The sequence below is a fragment of the Canis lupus genome, chromosome 23 (assembly GCF_011100685.1).
Source record: "Canis lupus familiaris isolate Mischka breed German Shepherd chromosome 23, alternate assembly UU_Cfam_GSD_1.0, whole genome shotgun sequence".
NCBI lineage: Eukaryota > Metazoa > Chordata > Mammalia > Carnivora > Canidae > Canis > Canis lupus.
This window is the reverse complement of record NC_049244.1, coordinates 19,769,627-19,789,494: the sequence shown is the minus strand read 5'-3', so window position 1 is coordinate 19,789,494 and position 19,868 is coordinate 19,769,627. Positions and strand designations below refer to the sequence as shown.

Below are 19,868 nucleotides of genomic sequence, written 5' to 3'. Positions count from 1 at the left end.
AAAATTACATATGTGACTTGCATCAGTACTTCACCTTATATTTTCAGAGGACAATACTGGGTAAAAGGGCAGGAAAAATAAAATAGAACTCAGAAGTCCATGAAAAATGACAACTATGCATAATGTATGAATAATATATTCATATTTCATATGTATTTCATAATATAGTTCAAATATTCATAAAAATATTTTTAAGCAAGACATTAGGGAGGAATTTGGCAGAAAAAAACTTTGGTAAAACACTGATTTCCAGAGAAACAATGATATAAATACAAATTTTACACTGTCCCCTTAATCACTTAGCCAGAAAAAGAAACCAGTATTAGAAGCTTGAACACTTTTTATCTCTTCATATTAAAACCATAGTTTCCATAGGTCCAAACAGGATCTTTAAGTTCCTGGGAAAAGTAGGTAAGTGTGTTATTTTTTGTTGTTGTTGTTAATCTAATCTACCTGCATCAAATAACAAAGAGTTTATTGTATTATTTGCCTTGGGCCAGGTCCAGCTTCCACCTCTTGTCTTCTGACCCCTTCTAGAGGTAATTAGAGTATATAAAGTCTTTTAGCAACTCTTGAAGCTCCTTTCTTTGCTTGGAGTTTCAGGGAAGCAGTTTTCTACTTTGGATCTTCAGATTTTGGGAGCATTAGAATCTCTTGTCAGTTTTTTGAGCTAAAAGCTACCTACTTCAGGTTACAGCTTTCCAGGTGCAAAGAAATATTACTGCAAATTTTTTTCTTTTTCTCTTCTACTGTTATTATCAAGGTTTTGACTCATCTAGAATATTCTACCAAAAGACATGTATTTCTTGTTATAAGAGTTGTTTTTTTTAAGATTTTATTCATTTATTCATGAGAGACAGAGAGAGAGGCAGAGACATAGGCAGAGGGAGAAGCAGGCTCCTTTCAGGGAGCCTGATGTGGGACTCGATCCCTGGACCCCAGGATCATGCCCTGAGCTGAAGGTAGACGCTCAACTGCTGAGCCCCCCAGGCGTCCCTCACCCCAGAACTTTAAAAGATAGTCCTGTTGGTGTCTAAAATTTTCATAAAATCATGCCATTCATTTTGATGAATGTTAAGAGGCCTACAGATAAAGTTACCAACTTGTTTTCCTCAACAAGTTGGCTTGTTCCAACAAACTCAGGCCTCAGGCAACCACAGTTCCTAAGCATATTTTTTGGGATCTTGCATTTCTACCCTTTAAAATGGCAACTGGTTCCCTAGCCAAGATAGGAGCCCTTAAAGGCTCTGTGTTGTTTTCAAATGTTCTTAGGGTGGCAACAACAACAATCATACAATGCAGCTAGCCATGTGGTACTGAATATGGACTTAGTCTTCTCCCATTTTATTGTATGTAAGAATCCTCTGGGGATCTTGTTAAAATGTGCAGATTCCGATTTACTAGATGTAGAGAGAGCTCTGGGATACTGTATTTCTTTTTCTTCTTCTTTCTTTCTTTCTTTTTTCTTTTTTCTTTCTTTCTTTCTTTCTTTCTTTCTTTCTTTCTTTCTTTCTTTCTTTCTTTCTTTCTTTCTTCTTTAGATTTATTTGAGAGAGTGCACATGTGTGTACACAGAAGTGTGAGTCGGGGGAGAGGCAGAGGGGCAGAGGGAGAGGGAGAGAGAGAATCTCAAGCAGACTCCCTGCTGAGTGCAGAGCCTCACGTGGGACTTGATCCCAGCACCCATGAGATCATGACCTGAGCCAAAACCAAGAGTCAGACATCCTGAGCCACCTAGGCTCCCCTGAGATTCTGCATTTCTAAAAAGCTCCCAGATGGTGCCAATGCCACTGACCCCAAAGCACAATTTGAGTAGAAAGGAGATCATGTCTAAGAAATCTTCCATCTATAAGACTGTATAATTCTGTGTGCTGGAAACCAATAGCTGACATAGGCAGGGGCAGATTCTCCTTAGGACCTCTGTTAGAATACTCCAGAAGTCATACTACCAGTTATAGAAATTTATCTAGAGAGGAGGATTTAGAAATTAAGTCTGAGAGTCTATCACCAAATCAATTTAGAATCTTGCAGTGGATCAAAGTTACTATCTATTAGCTCTTTCAAATATGTATTCAGCTACTTTGTTCCTAGAATATCTCTACAAATAAGCCCCTTTACACCCCAGCTGGATTTCTGATTATGCTGGATGCAAAACACATCTAAGTTTATTCACTAACTAGTTACATAAAGCAGCTATCTTTAAGCGTTATGCAAAGAAGGATTTTGCTAAATAAATATTTGCTACTCAATTTATCTATTCTGTAAACACAAATGCTACAGTGTAAGGTTTGCTTAAAGTGGAATATATCTGTCTCATTCCATATCTGATAAGAATGAAAAAAAACCCTATTTATATTCAGAGCAAATACGAAAACTTACAGAGCTTCCATCACATCAACTGTTTGTCAATTCCAAGGAAATATGTATACCACCCTGTATTCCATGCTGATATTAAATTCCTTTGTGTAGGTAAATTCTAAAAAAAATTATACTATAAACCTAGTGGAAGTGAAAATGAAACTCCTATATGATCTTTTTTATGTATGATTTTTATGTATGATTTTTCTCTCTTGACTCTAGGCAGATGATGTTTCACCATATTAATTGAATGCCATGCACATACCATATGCCAAATACTGTGCCAGGTGCTGGCAGGTGATAGGAGGGTGGCAGGGTTGAGAAGACAAATAATTTCAGCCTCTACTCCAGCAAGGCTCAATTGAGTGAGGGAAGACAGGCACATGACTAAGTATTTACAACATAATATGCCTATAATAGCTGAAGCTAACAATTATATAGCTCTTTTATCTTGTCAAACACTCACTGTTATAGCATTTTACATATATTAATTCATTTAATCTTCATAGCAATCCTATGAGGTATTACCTCCATTTTGTGGCTGAGAAAACAGGCAAAGGCAAGTTAAATGATTTCCTTAGAGTCAGAAATAGGTAGCAAACTAGGATTTGAACCTGGAATATCTATTCTGGAGCCACTTTGCCCTTTGAAGTATGGTCTGTTGACCAGCACCATGGGCATCACCCAGGAGCATTGTTAGGAATTTGGAGTTTTAGACCCTCCCTAAACCTCTTGATTTAGGATCTGCATTTTAACAAGATTTCTAGGTGAGTGTATGATTATTAAAACTTGAGATGCACTACTCTAAACTGTCAAAATATGCAACTTCTGATAAGAATACAACCTCTATGCTGATCTTTCACCTTGGCCTAAAAGACTCATTCTGAAGGATTTCTACAATCCCCCAGCTGGACTGACACCATTCTAAGACACCTAAGACACCATTCCTGTGGGCACCAGACCTGCCTCAGTTTCACTTCATGTTGATTTGAGTCAAAAGTAGGTTCTTTCTACAACAGACTTACTCGCCCTAAACATTTCAGTTTCTTCACTGAGCATCTAAAGAGTCACAGAGAGAAGTCACTTCACTAAACTTATAATGCCTTCTGTCATCTCTCTCTCTCCAGCAGCCCCATTCTTCCCCTTTCTGGAATAATAAACATAGTTCCCTTCCTTAGAGGAATTCTGTGACTAGTTGTTACTGGGTATCATTTGCCCATCTTCTTATAGTTACTTCTGTTATAACCACTATTCTATTGTGAAATACACATACAGAAAACTGCATACATGTTAAATTTTACTTTCAACTTCTCCATTTTTATTTTATTTTATTTTATTTTATTTTTTTGAGAGAGTGCAAGCATGTGTACAAGCAGTTTAGGGGATGTTGGGGAGGGGCAGAGGGAAAGGGAGAGAGAGAATCTTAAGCAGGCTCCACATCCAGTGTGGAGCCCAATGCAGGACTCAGTCTCATGACCCTGAGATTATGACCTGAGCCAAAATCAAGAGTTGGAAGCTTGACTGACTGAGCTCCTAGGCCCCCAACTTCTACTCTCTTTAAATTTTCATGGGAAAAACCCCTGCTCTCCATTAACAGCATATTAAATAAAAGTATAAACCATATAATTTAGTAAAATGGCCATAATTAGTAGCCCACAGAGCCAAGATACAAATGAACTAAGGCCAAGCTTGGACTAGAAAACTAAAGGTCTACATATCCTGTTGGTTGCTAACTGAGCTACATTGGTTTGTCTGTCTCTTAATCCTTATTACCAGAAAATCAGGTACATAAATGCTCTTAGAATAAGCACAGGACAGTGCTGTGTCTGTCTTGCTGAAAAATATATATTGTATTATTTTTGATTTAATAGGAAACATAAAATCTGCATAAGAATATTTTGGATTAAGTGGGAACATCTAGAGAAGTTGAATAAAACGGATGATTGCAGTAGGCTTCTATCTAGTCCCACTCTGTCTTTTCAGACTGTGGATTGAGCTCCTGATCCCTATGTCTGGCTGTCTGTCTTTGATCCTCTTTAAGGCAGTAAGAAGAACAGTAAAAGAGAAAGAAGCCAAATATATAGTTTAAGCAGATGAATTCTGTTATTTATTAATTACTCCCATAAAAGTTTTGCTGGGAGAAAAAGATATACTGAATACTAAATCATAGTTTCCAGATGATGTGAGAGGAGCAGCTCACGCTGATACACTGAAAACTAATGGTTGTCACGACACCTACCGTATCAGATACTTCCTCTTGAAGGAAGAAAACCACACTGAAAGAAATGACTGGGCCATCCTCAATTCATAGCAAATGGTTTTAAAAGAGCAGAGAGCATGCTTACTGCTGCCTTATGATGATCAGTCTAAATATAACTATCTGTGCTAGATCTTCCTCATTGATTCATTTCAACTTCAAGCTATGTTAGTGTACCAAATGTTTAAAGTAGAAATAAAACCCTGTTAAGATGTGTATTAAACCATAAGACAGCGATTGTCTAGTAATGAAATCACCTGCTGCCTACAACAACAGCAACAATGAAAACACAGAACAAAAACACACAACAACTGCTGTATGATGGAAATAGGTTTTAGGACTACTGCTCTCCCCCTTCCTTTCTTCTCTTCTACAAAAGTCAAATCCTGCATATTTGTTTAGGCATGATTCAAAATCTAATCCCTGCAGTAAAGGCTTCCTAGGTCACTGCAACCACCATTACACCTGTTTCTCGTCTTAGTATCTTGACTACAGAATCTGCCCCATTCATTTTTACCAAAAACATAAAAAATAATGAATAACTAAGATTATTGTTTACCTCTGCTTGCATATGTATCTTGACTCCTCAGTTAATTTTATGTTTCTTTGGGGAAGTATAATTGGCTGTACTTTTTGTGCCTCCCAATGGTATAGCATGGTGTTTTGCATAGAGAAAAGCTTAATAAATATTTGACAACACTTTGCCCAAAGGGTTCTAGTAATTAGCTGTTCTATTATTAAGAGAAAGCACAATCCAAAACCAGAAATTATTGTGTGTTGGTATGAGCCCACATTTCAAGAAAAACCTGCCTAATCAATGTGGTCTTCTTAAACGGTTGCCATTGAGGATATTCACAAAATAAGTCAACACAACACAGAAGATAACAGTTGCAAAAACTTGAGTTTAAAATAAACTAAGTAGTTTGTCCGTTTTGTGAAGATGAACATTTTTTGATAAACTATTTTCTTCATCCAAGTGAAGGCTAAAGAAAGCCCTCCCCTATTCTCCTACTTCTAATGAATTTATTTAGGAATTAAGAAATTTGAGTTTTACTTCTAGTTCAATCAAATATTTGCTACAAAACTGTTGGCAAATCCTAATGGCAAGGGTTTAAAACATTTGCCAGTAGATAATTGAACATTCTAGGTTCCATTGAACTTGTCTAGATTCTAATCAGACCCTCTAATATGAAATTAGTATAGGATTTTTTAAAAGTAGACTACAAACTAATACAAAGGGATGAAGCAGTTTAAGAAATGGGATGAAATTGACAGTTTTGGGGGCAAATATCTAGTTAGAGCCTCATCCCCTGCTATACACTTAGGTGAATCCCAGATTTTTTAAAAAGTAATTCTTTTAAGGAAATTTTAAAAATTCAATAAAATACAGCTAAATATGCAAATGATCTTTACATGGGGAAATATTTAAGCATGAAAATAATACAAGAGATTGCAAAGGAAAGGCCAATAAATTTTTGTATGAATTAAATTTTGAAACTCTATGACAATAATTACTAATATAAAAGGAATTAATACTCATTTAGCAGATGTTTATTAAGCATGTATTACATGTTAGGCATTTTTCTAGGGGCTTGGGAGATTATGCATATATATAAACAAAACAAAATCTGGATGTCTTTGCTATTAAGGTGGCTATATTGTAGTGGATAAAGGCTGATAATTAACAAAATAAATAAATTATATTGTATGTGAAAAGGTGAAAAGTGCTGTGGGAAAATGAAAAGTAGAGCCAAGAGTGAGGGGATCAGAAGTGCCAAGGGCTGTGCTTGTTGGGTGCTTGATGTTTTAAATATGGTGGTCAGAGTCGACCTCAAGAGTGATAACCCTTCAAATAAACATTTCAATAAACAATTCTGGCTATGCTGAGGAATACGTGAGAGTGTTCTAGGCAGAGGGAAGAGTCATCTACTGCTTCAGGGCAGAGACAAATGAGAAATTGGAAAAACATATTTGTAATGCATGAGATTGGAAAAGAGATAAAATCCTTAAGAGAGAAGAGGAGTTCTTAAAAATCAGCTTAAAAAAATCAATGTCCTGTGGAGAATAGACAAATGAACAGATAATCTTTGGATAAAAGTCAACAAAAGTGAAATATTTCCAACCTTATAAGTAATCATTAACCTTAAAGCAACCTCTCTATAGGGATACCCAGTTTCTGAAGACTAAATCATGTTGTTGAAGATGTGATGAGATTCTCTTCCACAATGCTAATGGAAGAATGAAATGATACAACCTTTTGTAAAATAATCTGGTTATATTTATCAACAACTTTCATTCTAGAAATATCTCTTATGGAAATCATCAAATATTAAGACAAAATTTTTGTGTATCTACTGTAGTGTTGTTTATAACGATACATAAATGATTAATACCTAGATACCAAACTGAAATTTCCAGCCTAGGATGAATCTGTGAGCTTTTTTAAAAAATATTTTATTTATTTATTTATTTATTTATTTATTTATTTATTTATTCATTCATTCATTCATTCATTCATGAGAGACACACAGAGAGAGAGAGAGGCAGAGACACAGGCAGAGGGAAAAGCAGGCCCCATGCGGGGAGCCCGATGCAGCACCTGATCCCGGGACCCCAGGATCACGCCCCAGGCTGAAGGAGGTGCTAAACCGCTGAGCCATCCAGGGATCCCGAATCTGTGAGCTTTTGATGCCTCCATATGAATGTTTCAGAAACACATCCAACTTCACCTGTCCCAATCAAAGTTACCTTCTCCAGCTGCTATTCCAGCCCCCAAATCTCCTCCTCCTCTTGTCTTCCTTAGTTTAGTGAATGGGTTGCAATGTACTTCCATTGTAGAAGACACAGGAGCCATCCTTGATGGCTTCTCCTTTGCTTCCTGAATTCTATCATTCCTATGTTTTTTCAATTCTGCTTTTGTAATAGTTCTTGAACCCATCCCATCTTCTTCATTCCCAGAAGAACTGCCTGAGTTTAGCTCTCATCATTTTACAGCTGGGCTAATGAATAGCTGGTTATGTGCCCCATAGTGGCCAAGCTCACTTCATCACATCTGCCACACCCTTGCCATAGGGACTCTTTCTGAAATATTAAACTAGATCAAATCACTACCTTGTTTGATTTTTTTTTAAAACGGCTCCCTACTGCTGTCAGATTAACATCCAAATACCTTAGACAGACTTCTATGATCCAACACCTGATCATCAGCTCTCTTGCCCTATCAGCCTGAATTCCTCACTCTATCCAAAACTATTAACTTATAAATTACATATCATGCCCCTCTGTCTCTTCATATGCTTTCTTCTGCCTACCCTCTACTCTTACTGTTCCCCAGACAACTCTTGCCATTTTTCCAGACTCAACTGACATGACATGAAATCTCTGCTTTTTGTTTTGATCAGTCTAAGTTAATATATCTCAAAGTTAAGTGTGCATCAGAATCCTCTGGAGGGCTTGTTAAAGTTTCCTGGGTTCCACCTCCAGAGTTTCTGATTTAGCAGGTCTGGGGTGGGGCCTAAGAATCTTCATTTTAACAGGTTCCCAGGTGATGTAGATGCTGTGATACAAAAGCCACACTTTGAGAACCACTTGTCTAGAGAATTCTTCATCAAGGCAGAATGGTTGACTGCTGGTTGGTTTGGTTGACTGCTCATTTTTTCATTATTTAATCAATGTTAAAGAGTGTTTGCTATGTGAGTATATATCTACTCTGCATTTGGACTAGGCAAGATATTCTGCATAGAGGTAAAATGATGGTCTCTCTCTGGCAGGAATAAGGCAGGACTGACCCACCCAATTGGGAAGGTTGGACATTGTGTAAATGGTACTCACTGGAATATTACAGTTCAACCAGAGGTAACAGTCCTGGGAGTCACAGAAACAAACCAGGGGTTTACACAACAGTGTAACACATACCATGGTACAATTATGTACAGTGTTCTTAGAGACATGAGCAGAGCCTTCAAACACAGATATGAATTGGGAATAAGGAGACAGCAAGGCTTCCTAGAGAATGTGATACCACTGTTGAATCTGGACAGGTGAAGAGGAGTTATTTGGGAAAAGAGTAGAGTAGGCAGGGTGAAGTAGCATATGCAAAACCACAGAAGGATGATATGTGATTATAAGTAGATTGTTAGGATGGAGTAAAGAATAGGAGGGTTCCAATCACTTTGTCTATGTGAAGAGCATTTGCTTAATTTAATTTTTTTTAAATTATGAAATACTGCACATATCAACAGGTATATAAAACAATATTACAAACCCATGTACTCACCATTCATATTTGGTCTATTTGCTTTAACTCTCTCTTTATAAGAAATGAAACATAACAAAACACTAATGACCTAACCCCCTCTCTTCTCTTGCCAAGGTAGCTACGATTTTACAGTTGGTGTTACTTGTTCTCATGTATGTGAACAGGCATTTACTTTTGATTTTTATTTAAAATTTTTTTTAAAATTTATGTATTTATTTAAGTAATCTCTACACCCAACATGAGGTTCAAACTCATGACCCTGAGATCCAGAGTGGCATGTTCCACTGACTGAGCCAGCCAGGTGCCCTGGCACTTACTTTTGAATGAGAGACATTTTCTAGGATGTTACAGAAGAAATGACTACTTTTGCCTCAGCAGGCTTCTTGAGAAGACACCTAGAGTAGCAGGCAGCCTGTGCCCAACCAAACCTGCCCCTCTCCAACATTCGGTGGCTAAAACAGGGTGCACATTAGCTTTACAAAATGTGATTGAAGGGGCTTATAATCAGAAAATCAAGTTATGCTTATTCAATGGTAGATGATTCTAAAAGCTAAAATGAAAAGTTATTTTTGCTTTGCAGCCAAAGGTGTCAAACACAAAGGACCAAAAGAGTCATACTGAGAAACTTGGTCATCTTTGCTCAGCCCTCTGGATCACATACACGAGGGATGTGTCTGTCCATTTATGGGTGTATTATGTGTATATGGGTGTATTATGTACCATGCATGCAATGCAGTTCCCAAACAGCTATGCCAGATGGCTCTGCTTCCAACTTGCCAGCACCACCTGCTTTGATTTTGTTATCTACAAAATGGCAAGACATTACCTGGTATATTCTGGTTTAACAAAAGGGATGTGATGATGACCTGGAGGTTAAATTCTTTTTCCTTTGGGGGCTCATAATGAAAAGTCTATGAAAATATAGTTACTAAAGTTTGATTCTACTCCTCCTAAAATTAAGGAAAGAAGGAAGTGGGGGTGGCAGGTGGGGGAGGGAGGAGAGAAGGAAGAAAGAAGAAATGAAAGAAAAACTGATTTCCTTCTCCATCCTGACTTTCCTTCATTCTCTAGCTTGGCTTTTTATGATGACTTCTTAGTTATCTTTACAGCTCCTTCTTCTCTCATTCCTTTTAAAATCTATTATTTTTAGCCCTTTTTTGTTTTTCCTTTTTCTTTTTTTAGGGATGCCAAAATCTGAAGATCATTGCTATTGGTGTTACGGAGGCCTAGCATAGTTTTATGTTTGTGTTGTAGGTATGCATACATGTATTTATGTATGCATGCGTGTGTTATTTATCCATTGCCAAGAAAATGCATCATAAATTCCCAGCCAATTTTCTGTATAGACAAGTACCATGTAACTTTTTTGTTTATCCGGATCCTGTGTCTTAGAAGTTTAGCTAAATGTCTTTCCTGGGTTGCCATTCCTATATATGTATATGAATACATATACACGTATATAATGTATTTATATACATATACACAGCCCACACACATGTGTGTATGTGTGTGTATTTATGGAAACACAATTTTGAACTACACAGTTAGTTGATAAATATATTCTCTTTGGCCAGTTCATTCTTCACAAATTCTATCACATTCATCTCTCTTGTCCCTAATGCAACTTCACTAATAAGAAGCTTATCACCACAAACTGAAGTCCCCAAAGCTACTTTTCTTTTTAGAGGGGAGGAGGGGAAGAGCAGAGGGAGAACAGAGAGAAGAATCTGAAGCAAGCTGCATGCTGGGCTGCCGTGGGGCTTGATTTCATGACCCTGAGATCCTGATGGACCTGAGTCCAAACCAAGAGTCAGATGCTTAACCAACTGAGTCCCCAAGGCATCCCTCAGAGCTACTTTTTATTGCTCCCCCTTTTATGCATCATGCAGTTGGCTACAAGATCATTTCCTCTAAAGAACCACCCTGATCATTCCTCTCCAAAATGGAAAAGCTTCTCATACTTGCCTAACTGTGACTAGGTCTACTAGTCCTAGTCCATGATATTCTTTCTTTTTTTTTTTAACCAAATTTAATTTTACTTCTGGATAGAAAAGTACCCAACTACATTTTCCTGCTTCTTTTACAACTAGGAATTGGTAGAATGTAGGTAAAAGTTGTGGGGTGGGAATTCTGGTAAGGCCTCCTAAAGAGGAAAAAACATAGCGCCAGTGATGGATGCCTTTCACGGCCCTCTTCCCATCTTTCCTGCTTCCTGAGAGCTATCTTGAACCATGAGGTAACCTTAAGGATATAGTCATGTGGTAAGAATAGAAGTATAGAAATATAGAAGGTGCCTGAGTCCTTGATCGTTGTAGAACTACCTTCTGCTGCTGTGGAGAGAAAAACAAACTTTTGAGTGTTTGTCACTGTATTTATGGTTTTCTGTTATGGGTAGGCCCCAAATAATAGCTTATTCTCTTCACAAATGTACTTCTCCAATCCAGTCAGTGTAATATTATGAGTAGTTCTGAGTCATTGCTTCTTTTCTTAAGACAGGGGATTACAGAAAGAAAGACCTGAGTTCAAGCCGCACCCTGCCACTGTGACAATTATGTCTTTATTGCTTCTGTTCATTTTACCCTCATTTTTCTTGTCTAGTAACCAATAATAATAAAAATAATAATATACATATTAAAGTGCCTGTTACTTTTCTTTCATCCTGTTTTTCAGTTATTATCCCAATGGCATCGTAAGAAAAATACTTGAGGAAGGAAAATGGGATATAACTCAAATGTGGATATTTTCCCAGTTGTTAACAGCCCCTTATAATCAGCTGAATGGTTGATACTGATTTTTAGAAGTCACTGGGAAAAAATATCAATAGATTGGACTTAAATTATTGACATTTTATCCTCATTCTCATGAATAACTAGGGTCTGACTACACACAGGTTGCATTGTCCTAAGACCACGTGACCTATAGATAAATGCATACATACATGGATGCATAAATTTTAAGAACGTTGGCTCCAGGAGAATCACAGTCCCCAAATCACTGGGATGGAAAATACATACAATTTCCATCTTGTAGTTTCTATTTAGACAAGTTGACTCTTAATGATGTGAAAAAACAGTTCCTTTTAAATGGGCATAAAATTGCAAAAAAAATCACATTCTGCCCAAACTCTTAGATCGTGTAATTTCATTTCTGCTCTTATGCACATTAAACTAAATTGGTTAAATAAAAATCTTGCTCAATTAAATCTGATTTGATTAGGAAGTTTGTATGTGCAAAGCATGGAATGTGTGGATTAAAATAGGTTCTGGTTATTTAAAATGTTATTTTCTATGGATGGTTCCTTTTTGCCATGGCTTCATTAGTGAACTAAATTTTTGTTAATGTGGATCAACCTTGTGAGTTAAATAGGCCTTGGCCCTTTTTTGGGAAATCACTCAAGTAGTAGAATTTGTCTGCATAGCCTCAAAGGCTGAAACATTTGAGTATCTTCAAATCCCTCTTGCTCTGGCTCCGCGTGACCCCCTCTCTACATTTCCTAACACTGCCATCATTTTCCTTCAAAAACATTTTCTGGGGCACCTGGGTGGCTCAGTCAGTTAAGTGTTCAACTTTTGATTTTGGCTTAGGTCATCATTGCAGGGTCCAGAAGCCCCTTTCCCTCTGTCTGCCTTGTCCTTCCCTCCTGTAAGTTAGTCAGAGAAAGAGAAATACCATATGATTTCACTCATATGTTGGAATTTTTTTTAAAAAAATTTATTTATTAGAGAGAGAGAGAGCACAACTGGGGGAGGGAAGGGACAGAGGGAGAAGGAGAAGCAGAATGCTTGCTGAGTAGGGAGCCCAACCCAGGGCTCTATCCCAGGACCCTGGGATTATGAACTGAGCTGAAGGCAGCTGCCAAGCTGACTGAGCCATCCAGGTGTCCCCATATGTGGAATTTAAGAAACAAAACAGATGAACATAGGGGGAGGGAAGAAAAAATAAAATAAGATGGAAATGGAGAAGGAGGCAAACCATGAGAGACTCTTGACTCTAGGAAACAAACAGGGTCGCTGGAAGGGAGTGGTGTGGGGGAAGGGGGATAGGGTAACTGGATGATAGACATTAAGGAGGGCATGTGATGTAATAAGCACTAGGTGTTGTATGTAACTGATAGAATCACTGAATTCTACCTCTGAAACTAATAATATATGTTAATTAAATTGAATTTAAATAAAAAATCTTTAAAACCATTAAAAATAAAGACTAAAAAACTAAAACTAAATGAAATATTTTTCTTCTGTCTGCCAGCTTAGTGTTCTCATGAGGCTCTAAATGCAGAGGCTCTTAACTGGGTCCCATCTGGCATTGGCCTATGCCCTTAGCTGCATTTCACCCCAAACAATTACCTTTCATGTTACTGCAGGACTTCTAAAACACAAAAATAGAAAAGCTTAAATAGAGTTGGGTCAAAGTATTTCAGAAAAAAGAAAGTATTTTTTAAGGGTCAATGTGTCTATTGCACAGGTATACTGTGCAATCCTGTGAGAATACTCAACACATGCCTAAAGCAGAAAGACAGTACATGAATTAGCCCTGTTCTACAAGTGTCACTTGAGGCCTGAATTCCAACCTTAGTCACCAAAAGTTCTACTCTGCTAAGATATGGGAAGAAGAATCTTGCATTTTATAGGTGATAGAAAAGCAGTGAGATGAGGGTGAGCAAAGAATTAAACCATTATAAAGACCTTCTAGGGCATTATCAATAGTACATGTATAGTACATGCAAAAGGAATGCATGAATCAAGTACTATATTCAATATTTCCACTCTCAGACTGCCCACATATTACCTTTTAGACACATCACAGGTTAGAAGATCCCAAAAGGTATTCAATGGTTCCATCCTCTGGTATTCTCTGAGAAAATTTGTTTCCCCTGGTTTTGGTGATTATTGAACAAAGAATGTGCTGGAAGAGGAGCATGGCCTCCTGTCTTCTGAAACTGCATAATGAATGACCTTAGAGCCCACTCAATAAATAGTCTACCTAGCTTTAAGGAAGTTCACTAGTATTTTCAATATTTAAGGAAGCTCATCAGTATTTGTTTATTAAATGCCTAATTCATTTATCTTTTTGCCTTATTTTCCTTCTATTTTTTGATGGAGGTATAATTTACGGACAGTAAAAAGCACAAAGGAGTTTTGACAAATGCTGTGTAGCCTGCACTTCTAGAAAGATATACATTTCTATTATTCCAGAAAATTCTCTTCTGCCCCTTCCGAATCAATCTCTTCTTCTCTTCAAGGTACTTACTATTTTGTTTCTATCATCACAGATGAGTTTTGCTTTCTCTAGAGACATATGAGAATGGATGACTACAGTGGGTACTCTTTTGTGTCTTAGTGTCTAATGTCTCATGTCTAAAGTATGTATAAAAATCACCTCTTTATCTGTAAGTGGAAGGGATCACCTTGTAAGAATGGTGTGCCAGGATCCTGAAGAGTTGGGAGGTCTCTTGCAAGGGGGTGGGGTGCCTGAGGAGTCATCTTGACTGGGGTGGGTGAAGAGGAAGGCTGAAGGGTGGGGTTTGCCATAACCCTCCTCACCTTCAAACGGAACAGCTGTACTTTTTCCACATCTTACAAATTGGGGTTCTCTGGGAGATTTCATTTGGGCAAAGGGTTTTTTGTAAAAAAAAAAATGTTAGAGAACTGCAGGCCCAGGTGATCCTTACTGATACTTTTCCCTCGAACATTCTATAAATTGCAAATAGTGCTTTCTGATATGAGAGCTTTTGACTGGTTCCCTTGAGGGAGGGCTGGGAGACAGACGCAGCCAGACTGGGGGCCCCCAGGGAGGGCCTGGGCACCGAGCACTGTAATATTAGTAGTGGTTACCATCAGATAGCGCCACCCCAACTGAGGCGCCTAGACAATAAGCCAGAGGCCCCGGGCAAGGGGAGGTACAAAGACAGCATTCAAAAGACCTGACTCTCACAGCCATGAGCATTTCTATAGACTCCATCAGCCCCTGGCCCAGCCTGAATGTCACCTGACAGCCAGAAAGCCACTTTTCACGGTTAGCTTTTAAACTGCTAAAAATAATAAATACAGAAAGGAAAAGTGCTGACATAATCTTAACTGCAGAGACAAACTGAAACTGTTGTTACAATAATGTAAACAAACTGAGTTCCAAATTATAACCTAACCTTCCAAACAGGCTGCTTGACATTACCAAACATCTGGGGACCAGTGGGAGCATTGAGGGCTTGCCCAGGAAGCAAGGGAATGTGCACTGTGCAGGTGCTGAGCCCTATCCCCTCTCAGTGCTCTGACCGACCCACTGATCAGCTATTCCTGACCCTTTTTCTTAGCACTCAACCGAAAGGGAGCTGGAGAGGAGTGCTGGATCTTCCTTGAGTACAACTTCCTGATGTAACAAACAAATGAAATACAGCTCCCCTCTCTCATTGTCTGATTGTTATTCTCACCCTAAATTAATTCTCGCAGATTTCCTTTTCTCCATTATGCTTTTCCAGCCCATTTAATGTTTTATATTCCTCCAGAATACTTACAGAGATCAAAAGTATGTTAAATAACAACCGCAGCAAAGGCATAAATTAGAAGGTAATTCCCCTAGTGCTAAAAAGTGACAATTAATCATAAAGATCACGAGTCTGCAAACAGCCAAGTCAAGCCTGACATCTGACCTTCTGATCCATTAAATCACGTGCAGAAGTTGGCACCCACACAGGCTGGCCAATGGGAAGGAAACCGCAGATCTGGAAAAAAAGGAAACACAAGAAGGTAAATAGAAGTGTTTTGTTTTTGTTTTTCTTTCTTTCCTTCTTCTTTTTAAGTCCCCCAACATTTGTTTAATCTGCAACAGCTCTTCTTTCTATGTTTAAATAGGGTCTGGTTTCAGAGCTGTCTCTGATTTTGAATAAATGCAAATAGACTAAGATAAAAATCTCATTCCAAAGGGGAGATGGTTTCAGAGAAAGGAACTTGAACACAGAAGTTTAATAACACATTGTAGGCATGGGACAATGTTTGGGGATCCTAAAGACCTGCTTTGCTGTAGACAAGACTCAGGAATTTTAGACTGCCAGCCTGGGAAAATGGTTAAAGGGCAAATGTAAATCTTAAACAGTTTAGAGATTTCGTGCTCAAGAAGGCCTGACTGGCCTCAGAGGACAATTTCCAGGATAAGTCTCAACCAACAGAAGCATCAGCCGTGCCCTGTGGTGAAATGACAGGTATTTGTCAGGGGGACATATCCAGGCTTCGAACTATGGAGCTGTCTATAGATTGTGTCCAGCTATGATTATGCTGTGGACACTTCCCACAAGTATAAACAGATGAAAGAGATGGCCAAACAGACTGTGGCATCTACTTGTGCAGCTGATGGTGGCTCCAACTGTCTGTCTGTATAGCAAGCAAGAAGCTGCTTTTCAGTTAACTGTGCTCCCACAATTTTTGTTGTTGTGAGGGAACTTAGAACTCAGAAAAACAGAGATTAGTAGAGCAAATGTCTGCATTCCCACTTCTTGAAATGGACCATTGATAAAATGTGTCATATCTGCTTTTTTTAAAAAAATTAAAAAATAGCATGGGTATAATCTTGGCGACCACAATCTAAGGCCAGACCATGAATTTGTTTGTATTTTTCTAGTCCACTTTTTTTTTTAACATTTACATACAATATATGTATCCAGGACAACGAACAGTGTGCATTTCCAAATTACCTCTATGATATGAATCTCTGTTTGTGTATATATCGTTCTGCATTTTTTGACTCAACATTGTATATGGTATAGCTAACAATGTTAGTCTGTACCATTCCCTGTAGCTGTGACATTGGATGAATATATGCTCAGTCATTGTCTTTTCACTCAACATCCTACATTTATAGCACCATAAAAGCACTTGTTATATCATTAAAGTGATTGCTAGGTCTGTGTGGGTGTACATATGCATGTGCGGATGTGTGAATTTCCTCTGTGATGGACGGTGGCTCTTCAAAATGCTGTGTGTCTTGTTTTAACAGTGGCTCTTCTACACCATGACTCCATGCAGAAGGAGTCTAAGTGTTAGTCTAACACTAAGAGTGTTAAAGGGCAAAATATACTTGTTAAAAATTGATTGGCTTATTATTAATTTTCCTTCCTTTTAAAACAACATGGTTGAAGACTTTGAGGTTGTGTTTATCTACTTTCACCAGTCTCTGTCCACTGCTCTTGTAATAGACTTGAAATCCCAAGCCATCAATATCACCTCACTGTTTGCTAGAAAATCATAAAATCTGAGAATATGAGGCTGAAGACCAAGACATTTTTAAGAAGGATATTCTAAAAGCATTCTCAAAGAATAAATTGACAAGCCCAAGAAGAAGTTAGTGTTTGTAACTGTCGTTGTGGCTTTATGGTGAATAAAAGTAAATATACACCACTATCCTTGATGTTGATATTTAAAAACAAACAGTGCCTTTTGTATGAAAATAATATTGAATCTCATTTATTTTTTGAGGATATAACTCTGAGTTAGATTTTGAAAAAACATATGTGAACCAACTCAATGAAAACAACGTAAAACTTCTCATGTAATGATTCATAAGAAGAAGCATTTTATACGTAACCTTTATTAAGGACATTTTGTATGTAGGCTGAGTTGTGCTAATCTTTTACCCAATTTCACTTAGTTAAATCCTCACAATGATTATATGATCATTTTTCAGATGAGGAAAGGAGAGGCACAGGAAGGTTTAACATTTTTGCCCAAAGTCAAACAGTGAAAAAGCTAGCTAGGAATCTCATCCTGGTAGTAAGATGTCATGGGCTTCACTTTGAATTACTAAGAACAGGCCCAGGTTTTAAGATAAAACTATAGAGAAGGAAATTGAAAAACAGTGTGACTGAGAGTGTTTCCAAATTTTGCTATAATCCCAACAGATAGTACCTCTTTTTTTTTTTAAAGATTTTATCTATTTATTCATGAGAGACACAGAGAGAAAGAGAGGCAGAGGGAGAAGCAGTTTCCATGCAGGGAGTCCAACGCAGGACTTGATCCCCGGACTTCAGGATCATGCCCTGGGCCAAAGGCAGGCGCTAAACCACTGAGCCACCCAGGGGTCCCCAATAGTATCTCTTTCATGGCATGCCTCAAACCAAGAGCAAACCATATTAGAGTACTTTAAGTAGACGAATTCAAAGTGATTTCTCAGTGATGAAGGAAATTTAAAGTAGCAAAGTCAAGCCCCAGACCTTTCCAACTTAAACATTCCCATTTTTAATTATTCTTCTCCTTAGAAAACTGGGGGCCATGAATTTGCTCATGGCTCAAAGGAGCCTACCCAGTTTGTTTATATGAGATTCAAAGCAAAAATGAGAATCACTCCCTGGGACAACTTTAGCCTAGAATGTGTACTCTTTACACATTTTTAATTGAGGCACAAATATATTAACAGTGTGGTTATTTTGTACTTTCAAAAGAATCTGTTTTGTAACTGATTCATATTTATATTTGGAATATATTTATTTCTAGGCATGAAACAGTTCATTTTATTGAGCCATCTGACCTGAGGTGAATTTGGCACAATTTCTCGTGACTGCTCCCGATTAATGCAAATTGAAGGTTAAAGGATAAATAAAGTTCCTTTAACTTGGTTTATTAATATGTTATTTATAAATGGCTCTTCACTTGGTCAATTTCTTTTTCAGTGAGTAACTATGTACAAATGAACCATACCGAACAAACAAGCGAATATACCATGTGTATCTTATTGCAAAATTTTGTTTTAAAAGGGTTAATCTGGCAAAAAAAATAATGTCATCAGTTTATCTCTCTATTAATCTCTCTATGTCTCTAGTCTCAGCTCTCTTATCTAATCTTATGAAGTCTAAGATAGACTATATTGCATTATGGCCTACATTCTTTACCCCTCCCTGTACCTACCCCTTTGTCATGTAATTTTGCACTAAAGAGGCCGAATCTAGTTTACTGTCCTCTTTGATTCTGATTTTGGTCATCTGACTTGCTTTGGCCAGTGGAATGTAAGCAGAGATGCTGCTTTTAGAAGTCTGAAAAAGTTCTTGTTATGCTTACGTGTTTTCTCCTGTTCTGTGATTGCCATGAGAAGATGCCTCAGCTAGCCTGTCATGGTTGAGAAACATGGAATGAAGTTGACTCATGTTAGCTGTCCCTGCCAAGGCTATACTGGATCAGCCTAGACTAGTCCGGCCCTGTAAGTACGAGAGCCCAGGCAAGATGAGCAGAGCCACCTAGTTGACCTACAGCTAACACATATATAGGAGTGGGCCCAGTTGAAAGTTGAAGAACCACCCAGCCAACCCTCAGACTCATGAACTTACAAATGCCAATTGTTTCTAACTATTGAGTTTTGAGGTAATTTTTTACTACCCTAAGTAACCCCATTCAATGCTATCAAGTACTAGATAACTGACACAGGATGTACATCTGGTTCACTAAAAACAAAAACAAAACAAAACAAAAAAGATACCCACATAGAAGATGGTTTAAAATTAGGTAATAAAATTCAGTATCAATTAAGGTTCAGCCAGGAAAATCTAAACTGGTCTAAGTATTTAACCAGAAGGACTAAAATGTAGGAAATTCATTACGCAGGTGAAGGGAAAGATATAAAGGCAAACAGGAGAATAAGGTGTCCAGGAGCCGAATAATTGTGGGAAACCCTATTGATACAAAAAAGAGTATCAATACTGGAGCCCTGGGTCCAAGGTCACCCAGCAGAAGCTCAAAGGGCCTCTCTAGTTGGAGCTGAAGCCCTAGAGGAGACACTGCCTTCATTTAAGATACTGTATGAGGCAGAGAGTGTGGGGAAGAAATATCCTGGCTTCTCTCTTCCTTCAATCTTCCATTCTCCCTCCAGGGCTTCCCAGGGGTTGAACCCAAATGGAGGCCAACTGACTCAGGGAACTGGCCAGCAAGCACAACATTCAGGGGCAGCCTCTCAGTAATGCAGGGGAAAGATCTGAGGGCAAAGGGGAAATACATCATGATGATGTGCAAGACACTACAC

At 38.1% G+C, this 19,868-nt stretch overlaps 1 protein-coding gene across 11 annotated transcripts in view; it reads right to left on the bottom strand.

The window, feature by feature from the left end:
* Positions 1-19,868, bottom strand: part of THRB (thyroid hormone receptor beta) — a 371,451-nt gene that overhangs the window by 198,833 nt on the left and 152,750 nt on the right. For all 11 annotated transcript variants that reach the window (XM_038570696.1, XM_038570703.1, XM_038570693.1 and 8 more), the window contains one exon: positions 15,520-15,591. The gene's annotated coding sequence lies outside the window, so the exon portion shown is untranslated. The remainder of the gene's footprint in view (positions 1-15,519; positions 15,592-19,868) is intronic.